This window comes from Scaptodrosophila lebanonensis, unplaced genomic scaffold (genome assembly GCF_003285725.1).
Source record: "Scaptodrosophila lebanonensis strain 11010-0011.00,11010-0021.00 unplaced genomic scaffold, SlebRS2 tig00001412-arrow-pilon, whole genome shotgun sequence".
In the NCBI taxonomy this organism is placed as follows: Eukaryota; Metazoa; Arthropoda; class Insecta; order Diptera; family Drosophilidae; genus Scaptodrosophila; species Scaptodrosophila lebanonensis.
Window position 1 is genome coordinate 4,809,973 of NW_022060739.1, and position 11,880 is coordinate 4,821,852.

An 11,880-nucleotide genomic window follows, 5' to 3' on the forward strand; every position below is an offset into this window, starting at 1 on the left:
TTGCTAAAAAGTTTGGCTAAGTTTGAAGCCAATCTTGTACGGTCGGTCCTAACCATAAATTTTATAGTAGATACTATCTATATATGATTGTCTTAACTTCTATTATAAGTTTGAATTATTTATTTTATAAATATGTTTTCAATCTGCCATATTTTGTTATCCTACTTCCTTTAATTTGACACTTCTGCAGACGCTGTCTTTTCATCGGGGAAATAGCAAACATATCTTCTCTACACATAGCTAACTTACATACCCTTTATCAAAATCATCTTTATGAAATGAATTTGCGATTAAGGATCTTCATTTTCGATCAACACAATAAGACGTGTCACTATAGCTTTTGTGTTTTTTGCCAGTCAGCAAATCTAAACTGAATGTTCAAACATAATTATATTAATAAGTACCCGATTAATATATTGAATCCACAAATTTTGTAATATTCTTTTCATAACTTACTTACTTACTGGGAACTAGTACCTATTTATTTTTTTTTTGTCTATGCAATTTTACACTAAGATGGTGTTTTGGTTTATTATGGGCGCATAAAAAAAGCAGCTGAAAAATTGCTGATGAATAAGGTAAAGAATCGGACTTTATATATAAATATGTATGCAGGAAAACTAATGCTAATCTAATGCTACAAGTTTCAGATGCCATTGTTTTTGTTTTTTACAAGTATCAGGTTACTTTTAATTATATCAAGCTTATTATTAGGTTATTTTCATATTATTAATTTTAGTTTTAACATTAAACATTTTTGTTATTCTAATTATATTTATTTATTAGGATTATTTGATTAGTTTTATGCTTAATCTATTTTGCCTACTCAACTTAGTGTGTGTTTAATATTATAATTTTTGGTAACGTTGATTTAGTTAATGTTTTGCAAGTGTGCTTGAATCTCGTTTTTTTTTTAATTTTTTAAATTTATTAAGCTGGATCAGTGGTCCATCTCTAATTAATCGCACATTGCGAACGGAAATGTACAAATTTGCGCATTTGTTCAAAGCAGCGTGAACATTGGCACAATCAGCGACGATATGTTGTCTGGGGCCGCCTATGAAAAGTAAAACGAAGCGTAGACGATGCTTTAGGGTCAGTCCCACACACACACACACACACACACGCATAGAGTGAGGCATGCAGCAGCCACTTGTTGCCATAAAAATTGGCAGCAGCAGCAGCAGCGGGAGCAGCAGTTCGAATAGTTATAGCCGCACATTTATGTGCTTTTCGTTTTCAATACGAGTATGCGTCTTGCTCAACAGCCCATGGCCAGAGGACTGCCTGTCTGCCTGTCTGCCTGCCTCCTCAGCATCTCCATCTACTTAGCCATAGCCAAGATCGTTCTGGCCTGTTCGTCTTTTTCGTCGTTTTCGTCGCCGTCCTCGTCTCGAAATTATGTCAATAACTGAGGTCATATGCATAAATTCTGAGCTGCGGCGTCGTCGTGAGGCACGCGGGACCCAGAGACCCATAACAGCAGAAATGTGTAACTGCGGCATACTAAACACGATGCCAAGCACACGACAACGCCCCGCCACGCCACGCCCCTCTCTGCCAATATTGCTGCCACTTCCAATCCTGCTGCCACTGCCACAGCCGCTGCCGAAGCTGCTGTTGCTGTTGCTTTTCATTAAGAATTAAAACGAGACGCAGCCTTTTGGCTAAGCCTCCACGACTCGTTTTGCAAGTGCACGTGGCGAATATTTTTGTTGTTGTTGTTGTTGCTGCTGCTGTTGTTATTGTTGCTGTTGTTATTGTTGCTGTTGTTGTTGCTGTGCTGCTGCCACTTTTAATGAGCATAGTCGCATACAATGGAATTGTGTGGCGCTTTTCGTTACGTTTCATTTGCCATGATGGCAGACCTTTGTAAACATTTCATAGCTGCTTATGCTAATAAAATGTTTGTTTATTGCCTCCCAGCCAGAGATGTGCGATACTGTTACTTTGTTATGACTGTGATTTTCAGATAACAATATGCTTCAAGGCGGTGACTAAGTCCAAAGGAATTCATTGTGCAGCAGCTTTCCCTTTTGGTTATCCGAGTTAACCTTAAATTGTAGCATTATTTGCATTGAAAAGTAAGGGCATCGAAATACTTAATAAAGAGTATCTAGAAATAATAAAATTTCAGTTTTTGTTATGGTGGATGCATTTATCATAGATTAAACATATATCGGTACTGAAAGTTTATGTAAATTCTATTGCTTGCATAATTATAAAACAAAGTTCTTAGCCCCAAAGTAACTTTAAAATAAATTGCTCTTCAATAATAATTATAATCACATTTAAATAATATTGTGCTTTATTAATTAAATTAATGTTAAAATTAAATTAATTCTTCCATATTTTCAGCTTCGCTTTCTATGTAGTGGCTGTTATCGATTTATATTTTTTAACTCACTCCCTGAAAATATTTGCTTTTATTACTAAGATCTGTCCAATAGCAGCTGCCAAAAAATATGGCTCAGTCATTTTGACATTAACTGCATTTTTTTCTTTTATAACTTATAATATAAACTTTAATCCTAATTGTACACGAAATTGATCGAATTATTAAAAACTAATTTTTAATTTATTCAATTTGTTTCGCGAAGGACTATTTCTTAATTTTTTGCCCAATGGAGTAAATCAAAGAGATTTAATTATTATTTTAAATTCATTACAAATCATAAATATTATTTTATTGTAGTCTATGAAGCAATGTAATGGCATTTAAGATTAATCTGTTATCCAAATGATATAACAAGTATACCCACACTTTACATTTTGCACAAATTTCTTACACGAAGAGTTTCGAAGTCTGAACCGAAAGGTTAGAAAAAGTGGATAGGTCGAAGGGATAAGCAAAAATTTGAAAGTTTTATAATACTCTATTCTCAGGAAGAGGAACTCCACGAACTGAAGGACTAAGTCAAGCTAGTAGCCCGGCCCCAACCTCCTCCCAAACTCACAGGGGGTCCAGCGAGGGGTGATCCCGATAACCATAATCGGGGAATGCATTTTAAATTTTTGTTAAATAGATCAACTTCATAGCATAAATGCCCAGGCATTGAAACGAATTATACGTCAATTGGGTTAAACAAGCGGCATTAGCGGAACTTCTGCCAACCAGCTAATGAGCATTTGGCCGATCTGTGGTTAGCGAGGAGCAGAACATAAATTAAGTTCCTCTCATTATGCCACAAACTGTATGCTCAACCCACTGTGCCTCCGATAATTGCTCTAGGAATCGTGCCTCAGCACGACCAGTTACGCATGCCTCGAAAGAAGGGGAGAGGAAGGAAGGGAAATTTCGAAATAAAAATAGCCATGGCCCGATTTGTTGAAGATTGACAGCAGCCCGGAATGTGGGCGCTCTCATCTCATCTCAACTCAGTTAAGTTCAGTTCAGTTCGGTTCAGCTGAGCTGAGCTGAGCTCAGTTCATCGCATCGCTGGCCCCTGAAATTATGTGTTTGGGGTGCAGGAAAATCAGGACTTGCAGGTTCTGACCCAGTAATTGGTTATGAGCATAGAACATGCTTAGCATGCCGCGGCCAAAATGCCAAGCACATGGCAAATGGGGGACGTCCAGATAGTGGCGGCTGTGGCAGCCGAAAAACTGCCACACAACAACAACAACAACAATCGCAGACATCGGCTTGGCGAGTAAAAATTGTTTTGTGCTGGAAAAGAAAACTAGCCCAAAACACGATTAACCCACATCTTGGACGCGATCATAAATTATTATGCAGTCGATGAGGACGGCGGTTGGAGGAGGTTGCAGTTGCAGTTGCAGCATTCGAGTCTGCGCGTCTGTGAGTTGCAACTTTGAGGTTTTTTTTTCGGCTGCTGTTGCCTCTTCTTCTTCTTCTTGCTACATGTTTCACGAGCAACATGACTTTCTAGCAACGGATTTTTTTTTGCTTTTTGTATTTCTTTGCATGCGGCCTGGCGCGCTTCTGTTGTCGATGCTGGCGACGGCGACTTTGTGGCAACGTCTTCTGTGCAACTATTTATATTGCCAGCTGCCTTGTTGACTGTTGACTGCTGCTGCTGTTGTTGTTGTTGTTGTTGTTGTTGTTTTTTCCACTGTTGTACATTTAATTATTTTGTTTAAAAAGTTTTGACACTGTGACGCGCATGCAGATTTGGAAGCCACCACTTGCCACAGCGCCTTCCTCCTCCCTCTCACCCGACGGTTCTCTGTTCCTGCCACTGACTGACAAGCAGTGGCGGTGGCTGCTGCCTTGTTGTTGCCTCACAAATGACAGTCGAAATAAAATGTTTGCAAAAGTTTTTGCCACTCAATTTGCCTGCCATGTGTTTGGAAAAGATGCACGAGTCGAGTTTGAGTTTGGTTGGCCAAATAAATGACGTTACTGGGTGTTGCTGCTGTCTGTGTTATTGTTGTTGTTGTTGTTGTCGTTGTTAGTCAAGCAATATCTAGATTAAAACGCGACAATAAGTATGCATTAAGTCGTTTGTTCGTTTGTTAGTCTGTTAGCCCCTCAACTAGGTGTTGCTGTTTGTGTCATGTGTAAATTTTGTCCATTTGTTCACAGCTCAAGCGTAGATTGTGGGTCAACCTTTTACCTTTTCACTGCAAGTGAGGCATTTTTCAGGAAAACACTAAAGATATTTGTGAATTTATTTGTTTAATAACGTTTTCTAATAGAATTTTACGACGAGTGATATCTAAAATGCCTCAAAGTATGGAATAACTATTTGTCAAGAAAAAGGGAGTATAGGCTAGAAGGCTTAACGGCTTGGTTTTCGATTGTACTTAAATAATTGTTATTTTATTGTCTAAACTATATATCCCTCATATTTCATTTAACACATCTTTTGTAGTCGGCTAATTCATTTTCATTTCATTTGTAGAGTTTCTTTTCTGCCTCACACATATATTTAGCTTTTTTCTGTTAGGCCTTTAACTGCTTTTCATAGTTAAACATAGCTAAACATACATAAAGAAGCCCACTCTGATTCAATATTCGGCCAGACATAGACAAAAATTATTTTAGACTCATTAGAGCTCTCCTCTCCAAGAAAATCTTTAGTAACAGGCGATTGATTTATTCGACAACTGAAGAGTAGCCAGAGTATTAGATTTACTGATCCGCTTTCAAACAACTGGGGATACTTGTGAATTATTATAGTTTCACAATCACTATTTTCTGTACATCAGTGAGAATTTCCAGAATTTCTCTATAGTTAGAGTAGTCGATGTTAACTGCATCGATCCTTTTCATTTTTTTGCGATGATCTTCAAAATAAAATCGATTAAACGTTATCTTGGCAAAATTACATTTTATTGCCATTTTTGGAGAGATCATTAATTTTCAGCGTCACTTTCAAGTAATAATGCGCTAATTAAACCATCCATTAGACTTTATACGATTAATTGGTAGAGTTCCTAGGGATCGTCAACAATTGTATAGGCAGCATGAGAATCATGCGGAGCCGCTCAGTAACACCTTTGAAAGCTCGCATAGCCAACGTGACTTCCAATGTAGTAAACATATTTTTCACTAGTATACCTGTCTCCTCCTTTTTTTGCTCCTCCCCTAACTGATCCCTGATTCATAGAGTTCCCCTTCTGATCTCCATTAAAACAGCGCGCGAATTGTTGATAAGAAAAAATAATATAGTAGAATTGTGTACGCTGTATGCTACAATATTTCTTCTATTATTATACTTATCAAATGCATTTTTAGCAAAATGTTAAAAGCGATTCTGAATCGATTCATTACCCAGCGCTAAACACCTCTCTTGTAGCTACTTTTGGCCCTGTAGGAAGCACATTAACAGTCCACATTCTTTATCTTCTATATGACTCTAGAATGCCAATTCATATTAATTTTTCTCTATTTCAAATTATTTATTTATTTACTACAGGTGGCATATGTATGATTACAAATTAAATGCTAACTTAAAATTGAACAGAAAAAAAGGTGGCATTAATTATTTAATTTTGTAGCCTTTAATAAAGAATAATAATTTAGTTATTAATTAATTTTTTCTTAAAAAGTACCTATTAATGAGAGAGTACATAATTTGTAATTATAGGGTCTATATTTTGTGGTATAAGCTACTTAGTTTTAAGAACTTTAGTTAATTAATTTAATGTTATGGGGGGTTGGTTGGAATATAAAGAGTAAGAGATATAAAGAGTAAGTAAGTAAACAAATCGTTCGTAATATTGATTTGTTTTTAGATATCCTGTAGACGCGAACAATTCCTAAGTAAATATTCAACTGATTTTTGAATGGATTGGCGGCAGATTTAACAGTTGCTAGGTATTGAAGAATCAAGTTATGAGTCTAATTGCAGTATTCTAGTCTAAGTCCAGTGCATTTTGTGTTAATTTTCAACAACTTGTTTTAAAAATATGAAGCCTATTTTCCGAGCTTTAGCTGCAATCATTTTCATAGGTCAGACAGCACAGCATTTGGTACTGGATTATTGCCTAAGACCCGAGCCCAGTCTGCTATCACATATGACAGTTTCGGGCCGTGCTCTGCAATTCTCCCACCCCGGAGCCATAACTTCCATTAGCTTGCAACAGCAACTAATGCAACTGCCTCACTGACATTTGCGTTTAATTTATGCGCTCGACTGTGGCGGTGGCAGCGGCAGCGGCAGAAAGAAAACTCATTTTGCGATTTTGCGATTGCAGGTATGCAAATTATTTTGCCACTGCGGTGGCGCTGACAGCCAATTTGGCAAGTTGGCTGCACGCTCGACCAACGGGTCGTATGAGCGATGCCATTTAACTTCTCTGGGGAAAAATGCATATAATTTTAATTATTGCACACATGACTGTTAAATATTCGCCGACCACTAATTGTTCACTCGGTGCATTGTTTGTTTGCACAAAACAACAACAAATTGAAATTGAAACTGACGCTGACGCTGACGCTGCTGCTGCACGCATTCCGAAGCTAATCAATTGGTAGCTGTTTGTAGCAGCTTTGGAATTTTAATTGCAAACGAAAAACCACACACACACACACACAGACACACGCAGACACAAACACAAACAGCTGTTAAACGGCAGTAAATGCCACCAGTTACTCATACGACACGTTGGCCGCTTACAATTCTTAGCTAGAGGCAGAGTTAGCGGACTTTGAGAGTCAAATCAAGCCAAGAAGTTAATTACAACGTAGCAACGATTATGCACTTTTGACCGCTCGCTGCTACGTGACAAAATGAAGCTTATAGAGTTACATTTTGGGCTGTGGGGCCAATGGGGCCAACGTTTTTTTTTTTTTTTTTTTTTGCAGGCAAACGAGTTTCCTGCCCAAGCACTGCAGCAACCGTTTTACCTGCATTCGCACCTACAAGTGCAACAAAACGAACCACATTTGGCCCAGATGCAATGTTCATGAAAAATTCAATGTTTCCAACTGCTGCTTAGAGTGCATTTCGGCTCATTATAACTTTCTTCTTTTCATTGCCGGCCGAAGAGTGTGTGCCGTTCTCATTGATTTCATTTCATCATGATTCGGACTCGGATTCGTCCGTTTCCAGTCAAAAAAAAAAAGTTTTGCCTTCCGTTTGCTGTTCCGTTTGCCTAGAATCATGGCCATATCTGTTGTATTTGTTGTCTGCAGCATCTATAATTTCGCAGAGCCAGCCAGTGAGCCAACAACTTCATCGATGGATCGAGCTCGTGATTTTAATGGCCGTTTGGTTGCCAAACAAAATAAGAAATCATCGGACAAGCAAACGCCTGCGGTCAGTGGGTTAATTGAGCTTGCTTTGGCTCTGGCCAGCATACGGCAGAAATCACTCAGAAATAGGTAGTTAGAAATGAAGAAGAAGAGTTACCAATAACTCCAACAACAACATCAGTTTGAGATCAGCAGGGGCGCCCACTTAATCATGCCCTGCCAGCGCGTGGCAAAAAATAGAAAAAGGTAGATAAGAGCAGAGATGAAAAGAGAATAAAAGGTAAGATACGGAAAATGAAATGAGGGAAAGTTATGGCGGATGCCGAACTCTGATTCCCTAGCTGGAGATGCAGTCATCTGTTGACCCCGGGTGGCCAAAACACTTTCACGCAACTCAACTAAAGACATCGAAAAGGCATAGAACATTTAGCATTCGTATATAAATGGATTTAATGCCAACTCAGCTTGTTCGATGGAAAGCTTGTGCGTCACATCTATTTGTTATAGGCATAGTCTTTGTTTGAACCAAATTTAATTACTGGCTGCGCAAAGTGAGGCGATCAAGCATGCTTCGTTCTAAGATATAAATATTTGATAAAGCGCAACAATAATTGTAATACTCATCTTATCTAGCATCATATCCTAATCAGCTACCTTGATCGAAATTATTGCTAAATACATACAATACAAGCGAAAATCCATAAACGATTGTAAAATCATTGGCTTGAAAATTATTGAAAACATTTTTCAAATATAATTTATTTTTTTCTAAATATATTTATGCCTGTTAAATGTATCTGCTTATAATACTAATTAAACCCTAATATATATATACATATTGGTTCTTACTCTAATAGTCCCTAATGGGCACTCTAGAATTTATTTAAAGCAATATGCATTTCGTTTTTCGAAAATATTACAAACTTATGAAGTTGTTGAAAAAAAGGCTCTTTAATGAACACGTAATGAAATATAATATTAGTTCACAAGTTTACGGTCTGAAATTAAAAAATTCCTTTTGTCAAACCTTGGAATTCCCTTGTCATAATTAATTGGTTAAAGATTTAAGTTATTATAAATAAAATAAATGAAATTTTTACCTTATCTTTAGCTCAATGGCTCAAAAATGTTTCAGAAACTCTTCAGAGCCACAAAGCCAAAAATTTGAGAATAATTATAGAACAATCATTTTTGAAGTCTATCGGTTTTTTATTGAATATTTTAGATAATAAACAAATATATATATAATTTTTGAATTGCGATTGTTCACTTTTCACGATTTTATATACGAGTAGTTAAAGAAATAAATCCCATAATTTCTAAAATAAAACCTTTAACATTCTAAAGCCTTCTCGAAATCCGCATAAAATTATGAGCCAAGTTTTTGAGGAACTTTTGCTTAAAATTTCAATAAAATAATAACTATAACAATTTCGCTTCAGGCACGGATTAAATAGTAATTGTTTTTAAGAGTTAGAAAACAAATTTATATTAAATCGATAATAGTCGTTGTGCTTGTATATTTGAAGCTTACGAAATATATAGAAACTGAAATGTCTTTAAATTCAGGGACTGTAATCCTTATAAAAAAATTAGAAAATAATGATTATTTTTTATTTATTATTCATACACTACAAATTTAATTTCTCAAAGTTACTAAAAGTGAATGATTTTTTCATTTAAAAATAACAAAATAATCATTATTTGCAGTCCGTGTTTAAAACACTTTTAAAATGCCAGCCATTACGTTTTTTAATAAAATGCCTAAAATGTCGTATTACTGCCTGTATTTTGTCAGTGTATTTGACTTACATTTGCAGCAACATGCAAATGGCTCATTAATCAACAGCTTCGGCTTTGCATTCATCAAATTTGACTGGCAAACATTCCTCTATTTCTCTCCTCTCTGGCTTGACATCCAGTTGGCTACTGTGTGACGCCCTGCATCTTCCCGCTCCTCCCTCCCATTGCTGGTGCCGCTTCTGGGACTGCAATCATCATGTCAAATAGGCAGGAAACACATTCAACTCACTAAGCAGCATCCAACATCTAAGCATAGTTAGTTAACCACAGCCAGCAACTCATTTTGATGCAAACACAGTTAACCATTTCTGTTCGTGTTGTGATTGTTGCTGTTGTTGTTGTTGTTGTAGCTTGCAGCGAAATGTGTGAAATCTTGACCGGCGCCGAGGCAGTAGCCACAAAACAGTTTTTGACAGCTGCATTCAAATGAGAATAAACAAAGGCACACCAAAGTGGCCATCGGATGGGTTTCCTGGAAATTCGCCGCTTTTGCCACAAGCTTTTTGGGTCAACACAATACAATACTGGTCAGCATCTCAGGCCACATCCAGCTTATTAGCTGCACGCTAATTCTATTGAACAAACAAAATGGCACTTATTGCATAGGAGAGAGGCAGACTTTAAGGCGCCAGATGCTGGTAGAAGATGTGAAAATTCACATTTGTCTGAAAATCGGCACATCTGTGTGCAAATTGTGAGGGATAGGCTGGAGAGACTGAAAGATTGAACCTTTGACAAGTTGTTGAATGCATTTCTAGTAATCGGTGTGCAAAAGCGAAAGCAAAGGGAAAGGTCTGCCAAAATTAAGCTCTCACATTCACAATCAATTTCTCTGACTCAATAAATGAAAATAAAGTAATACAGTTACACTCAGCAGGCAACACTTTTGTACTAGTTATAACAATAATAAAAAAAAACAAAATTAATTTAAATGTACGTATAAATAAAATGTATCTAATAAGAATAGGTTAATCAAATCAATTTTAATTTTATTATCTAAGGAAATTTAATTTTCGTGACTAGTGCATAAGAAACTTTCTTGTCGCACTAGAAACTAATAATAAATAACTAAATTATAATAATAAAAAATCAGCTTAATGTTAAAGTCGGAGATCTATATGCTTCGTTACTTTATATAAGCTTTGTTTATTTGACTTGGTGCACTTTCTGTAATGAAATATAGTAAATAAATGAGGATGAGCTAAACACTCTCATAAAAAATGCACTTTTCATCCTTCTAATATTTCTTAATTTTAAAAATTCTTTTTTTTTACTAAATTAATCATTAAATTGCACTCTTCATCCTTCTAATATTTCTTCTTTTTAATATTTTCTTTTTTATTTCATTAATCATTACATTGCACTTTTCATCCTTCTTACTATATACTTGTATTTCTGTAAAAATTTTTATTTTTGAAAAATTCATAAGAGAGCTATTGAATAATAACTTTGATAATGTTATTTATAATTCCTATAGTCCTGCACTAGTCATTGCTATATCTGAGTACTTATTTGTTTTAATTTTGCTGCAATTTTTATATCATTTGTTTCTTTTATATTAAATTTTAAATAACTGTCATTCTATTCAACAATAATTTTCCAATATGCATACATCTATCCAAAATTGCTTTGCTTCAAAATGAAACTTTACACAGCGAACTACATACATCCGTGTATTCACAATCAGATATATTTCATAGCTGTTGCCACATTCGTTCAATGTGCTTACATCTTAGATGCCTCATGAATTTCATGAAAGTCACTCGCACGCCCTTTTTCCTATGCATTGCCTTAGTACTTTCTTTTGGTTCAAGCACCGATCCACACATTATGGCGAGCGGCCAACCTCTAATTCTTTACACTTTCAATTTTTAATTGCGAAAATTTGCAAATGGACAGGAAGGAGAGTGCCAGAAAGGCAACGGCCCATAAGCCGCTAGCTATGGCAAAATTTGCATAAAACAAACAACAATTTCTCAGATGGTTGAGCTAGTGTGTGTGAATTGCATTCATATGGCCCCCAGCTATATACAAGTAAGATTCGACACACACGAGCAGGGCCCACGCTCACAAATTGTGGTTAATGGTGGGCGGGCGCTCGGCCTGAGTCGAAACAGTCGCAGCCACAGCAGCAGCAGCTTCAAAAGCGTCACATCAAACATGCATCAATAAATAAATAATTCCAATTTGCAAATTTTTCCAAAGCCAAAAACAAAAGCAAACAAATGTAGTTAATACACTCAGAGAAAACAAAGTGTTATTTTGATTAGAAAATACTTGGTTAATAGATAAAGTAGGGGCTATTTTTTGTCTGCAAGGAATTGCTCTTCTGAAGATTTATATTTATGTATTTATATTTTTCGATAGTTTATGAAAGAAACCAAGTATCTTATATGTCTTATTAATATATA

The 11,880-nt window shown here is 36.2% G+C and overlaps 1 non-coding gene across 1 annotated transcript; it reads right to left on the bottom strand.

Annotated features, from left to right (window-relative positions):
• Positions 1–4,975: 4,975 nt before the first annotated feature.
• LOC115632062 lies at positions 4,976–5,093 on the bottom strand. Its single transcript, XR_003996261.1, has one exon. It is a non-coding gene; the product is annotated as a U5 spliceosomal RNA (small nuclear RNA).
• Between the last annotated feature and the right edge of the window lie 6,787 nt (positions 5,094–11,880).